The 5,170-nt window shown below is 36.8% G+C and overlaps 1 long non-coding RNA gene across 1 annotated transcript in view; it reads right to left on the bottom strand.

The window, feature by feature from the left end:
• LOC102500954 (uncharacterized) overlaps positions 1-4,592 on the bottom strand; it is a 67,727-nt gene extending 63,135 nt beyond the window's left edge. The window contains exon 1 of the long non-coding RNA XR_334310.2: positions 4,351-4,592. This is a non-coding gene — a long non-coding RNA (uncharacterized LOC102500954). The remainder of the gene's footprint in view (positions 1-4,350) is intronic.
• Positions 4,593-5,170: the final 578 nt, after the last annotated feature.

Here is a 5,170-nt window from a genome sequence, read left to right on the forward strand (position 1 = left end):
CCCCACAAAAAAAAAAAAAAAAAAGAATGGAAGACTGCGAAATAAAATAAAATATTTATAACTAGGTGAATGTTTGATATATACATTTTCTATTGGATATAAACATTACAGCTGGATACTGATATTCCTCATCATTTAATCCATTTTGTTACAAAATTATTGCATTTAATTTCCTTTGTGCAAACAAATTATAAGGGACGTTTCACAGATATTCTTTGAAGAATGGAAAACTCATCCATTGGACTTGTTTCTTTAGTTTTCATTAGTCAGATTAACCTTTCCCTTTCTCCTGTGAAAAATTACCGACTTTTTTCCCTTTAATTTTTTATTTCAATTACTTTTGTACATTCACTAACATGTTACTTAGTTTTAACAGTGAATATTCCAACATGTGTAGGTTTCTCACCAGTCCATTTATCAATGCTATAAAGTTATCTTCTATAGATAATAACCCATTTCTTTGTCCCATAAATGATTTGCGTTTCTATTTTTCTCTTTAATGTCCTTCCTCAGACTCTACTCCTTCACCCACCCTCTTCCCACACTGTATCTGGTAGTCACAATTTAAATTCTTTCACTTGATCTTTGCTTCTTGCTATATTATGGAACCCTAGTGGTGCTAACAAATTTTAACAAACGAGCAGTCAAGGCATCTTTTTTTTTTTTTTGAGAGGTTTTTCACCATAGGGCGTGTGTGCTCTCCAGACAGAGAGAGACATAGAGACAGAAAGCGAGAAATCACCCCCCAGGAGGAATGGTCATGCCGCAATCCCTTCTCCTCCATTCTCCTCTCGGAATTTTGGGCACGCACGCACACGTGCCTGGAGTGAGTTTTAAGCCACCAGGTCCAGGACGTGAACCGTGGTCGACTGTGGGAGTCCAGCAACATAGCCATTACGCTAACTGCTGGTTCCCTCAAGGCATCTTTCTGAAGAACCCACAAGAACAAATGTCCTTGCCATTTATAATCTAGAACTTTGCTATAAACATTTACACAGGCGGTATCCTCAGTAGCTACCTCTCACCAAGTCTCACCTGGTACCCTGAGACTCCTCCTTCTATCTCAACACTGTAATGGTCACTTAGATAGTAAATCTATTTACATTGTCAGTGGTGTTTCCCTGACCTATGGATTCTAAGAACAAGTGAAATTTCACATATACACACAGTAGTGATGATTTCAGCCTGATACCGAGATGATGGTTTTCTATGTGACTTGGATAAACCATGAAATGAACTTGCAGAAGCAACAAGTTAATACACACGCACAAACACACACACAAACACACACACACAAGTGAATACATGCACACACACACACACACACACACACATACACACATACATCTCTCTCTCTCTCCCTATCTTTTTATATTCTATTAAAAATGACCAAAGGGTAATTTTAAAACTATAAAGACAAACATGAAGACCAGCAGGTGGTGTAGTGGTTAAGGTGATGGACTCCCTCGTGGCTGACCCCAGTTCAAGTCCCTGATCCAGTAGCTTGAAAATCATGCTGGGCGCGTGTGCATGCATGCCTAGAATCCTGAGAGAAGAAGGGAGTAAAAGGGATGGTAGTGTGGCCGCCAACCTCTGGGTGATTTCTAATTTTCTCTCTATAAATAGCTCTCTCTCCTCTCCAGGGAGCACACTCTATTAGAAAAACCTGGGGAATAAAACAAAAAAAGGCAAAAACAAAAATGATATAAGGCAGGATAAAATAATGAATATATGTAGTTAAAGTTAAAAAGCTACTACATTTAACTTTTTCCATTATTTCTGCTTAGAATGTAGAAAAGTTTATTGTTAATGAGTTCCAGTTTACATTTTTCTGGAAGAAATAAGACCTGGGCATGTTTAATTAGAAATGTACGGAGGAGGAAACAACAAAAGCCTACAATTAGCTGTATCCACATTACTTTGAAATATGAATTCAAATTTAGGAAATGTGATCATGAACAGTGTTTCTGACTCAAGAACTTGACAGAACACGAAGTGATGAAAAATTAAATAAAAAACAGAAAGAGAAGTTACAAAGATGATGCTAACAGATCACAAGACAGTTATTCAGAAAGTATTTCTAATGCTGACTCAGTCACAAGCCATATAGCAAATCTTTACTTTCGTCTTTTTCTTCACACTGGAGAATTTTCCAAAAATATCCCCTCTACATATAAAAAAAAAAAATTGTTGGCATTATAAGTACCAACAAAACATTGTATCATTGATTTTAATGTTCATTCTTAATCTGCCAGGCACAGTTAACTGCTCTTCTGGCTTGTTTTATTTACCTCTACTGTACATGTTCCCATAATTATTTATATGTTTATCTCCCTTGCTATGATGAAAATCATTCATTATCCAGTACCATAGCAGTTGCCATGTGATGGACCCTCTACATCAAAATAAATGTTTTTGAGTACATATTTGAACTAATAATATTTTTAAAATCCTGTTTCTTAAGGAAACAAGACAGACTATACCATTGTCTAAGAAAAAGAGCTAGGAATTATCTATGCTTCCTCTTTCTCCCTCCCATCTAGCCCATTCAATTTTCAGTAATTCTGCTCTATTCTAGAAACCACATTTTTAATCAACTTCTTTCATCACCACTATTTCTCCCACCCATGAACTAAACTTCATATCTCTATTTTGGAATTTTGTAATCTATTTTAATTGGTTCTCTTACTTCCACTTCTGATTCATGTATGATATTTATACATTTTTGAAATGTTCAATCTATATCATTTCATCTCAACTCTCAATAAAGGGAAAAATAAGCTTTTCATTATCACTGGTAATAAAATATAAATTTCTTGGTGTGGGAAAGATGGCACTAATGATTTAGTGCTGGCTTCTTTCTCAGATGTCATATTTTAAAAAATTATTTTCTTTATTTTATTTGTCATTATGGTTATTTTTAATTTGACCAGAGTGAGTCTCTCTCTCTCTCTCTCTCTCTCTCTCTCACACACACACACACACACACACACACACACAGAAAGAGAGAGAGAGAAAGCAAAAAAGCAAGCTGCCAGGTCTGGGACTCTTATGGCAGTCAGCCATGTGGGAGTCCAGCACCTTTAAACACCACGCCACCTGCTGGCCCCTCAGATGTTATATTTTACCAATCCATTTGCCACCTATTCTAGTCACAAAGACCCTTATATACATCAAATACATAAAATTGTTCCCAATTAAGGTCTTCGTGCCTCATTTCTTGCCCCTTACCCGCAGAAAAACGCTTCCACCGTAATTGCATATGGTTCAATTCTTTGTGTCTCAGAGTGACGTTGCCTAATGATGTACCTTAAAGCATTCTCTTTCCTGTCCTCAGACATTTACAATCACACAATTATCTTGTTTTACTCTTTTTATTCTATGTTCATCATCACTTAAAATTACTTTGTTTATTTGGTTACTTTTTTGTCTGTCTTTTCTTTTCTTCTCTTTTCTTTTCTTTTCATTTCTTTCTTTCTTTTTGAGAGGTTTTTGCTATAGGGCACATGTGCTCACCAGAAAGACAAAGACAGAGTGAGAAGTCACTCCCAGGGAGGACAGCCACGCCACAATCCCTTCTCCTCCATTCTCCTCTCAGGATGTTGGGCATGCACACACTCGCGCCTAGTGTGAGTTTAAGCAACTGGGTCTCGGACTCGCACCATTGTCGACTACATGGGAGTCCAGTGACACAGCCATTACACCAACTGCTGATCCCACTTTTTTATAATTATTAATTCCAAATTGAATGGGATTTCTAGGCATCACAGACTTTTTTCTCTCTATCACAGACACACAGAACAAAGCCTAGTATAAAATAATAGCAGTCGAGAATTATACACCAAGTGAATAAGTAAAATAAGGACTAGAGCATCAAGTCCTATTTCACACTCTAGAGTTAGAGTTTATAGCCTGTCATTAAGAGGAGATCTTAAGGGGACCAGCAGTTAGCGTAAAGGCTATGTTGCTGGACTCCCACGAAGTCGACCACAGTTCGTGTCCCGGACCTGATGGCTTAAAACTCACTCCGGGCGCGTGTGCGTGTGTGCCCAAAATCCTGAGAGGAGAATGGAGGAGAAGGGATTGCAGCATGGCCATCCCCCCTGGGGGGTGATTTCTCGCTTTCTATCTCTCTTTCTCTCTGTCTGTCTGGTGAGCGCACACGCCCTATAAAAAAACCTCAAAAAAAAAAAAAAAAAAAAAAGAGGAGATCTTAAAGTTTTAACTTTGGAATCCCAATTAATTTTATTCATTTAAAATCTACTTTATGTGTTTGTTTATTAACATTAACCTTTTAGTTAAAAAAAAATTAGACGTGTATACAAAGTAATACAGAGAAATCCCATCTACCTTTACCCAGTCTCTTCAGTGGTAACGTCACAGAAAACTCTTCTATGATACCATCATGAGGATGTTAACATTGAGACTATTAAGATACAGAACAGTTCCATCATCACACTACCCAAGCACCCTGGTTCTTACTACCTGGCAACTTCTTATATCTGTTCCATTTCTAGATTGTTGTCATGGGAAGAATGCTGTATAAATGGAATCATAGAGTATTTAAGCATTCTAGTTTATTTTTTACTTCTTTGCCCCAGCAAAACACAATCTCTAGAGATTCCTCCAAAGAGTTGTTTGAATCAGTTTCTTCTTTTTATTGTTGTACATTTAGACATCACAGTTTGTTTAAACATCCATCTGTCAAAATTTACCTATGTGTGTTCCAGTTGGGTAGTTATTTCCACTACAGATGCTATGAACATTTGTGAACAGGAACATAGGTTTTCATTTCCTTGGGATGGATGCCCAGGAGTGCAATTGCTGTGTCATATGGTTATAGCACGTTTAGATTTCAACAGGACTGCCAAACAGTTTCCAGAGCACCTGTACCATTTTATCTTTGTACCAACCGTGTGTTAGTGATTCAGTTTCTCTAGTCTTTGACAGCAGTTTGTGTTTTCGTCTGTATGCATATGGTCAACATTCTGGTAGATATGTATTGATATCTCATGTTTGTAATTTGTACTTTCCTAATGGCTAATGATTATTTTTTTCACGTCCTGTATTGTCATCTGTATATTCTCATTTGTATAATGTCTATATGGATTTTCTTGTTGTATTGCTTTCTTTTTTCTTTTGGAGTTTTGAGAATTATTTTTTCAATAAT

This window comes from Tupaia chinensis, unplaced genomic scaffold (assembly GCF_000334495.1).
Source record: "Tupaia chinensis unplaced genomic scaffold, TupChi_1.0 Scaffold000196_1, whole genome shotgun sequence".
Taxonomy (NCBI): Eukaryota; Metazoa; Chordata; class Mammalia; order Scandentia; family Tupaiidae; genus Tupaia; species Tupaia belangeri.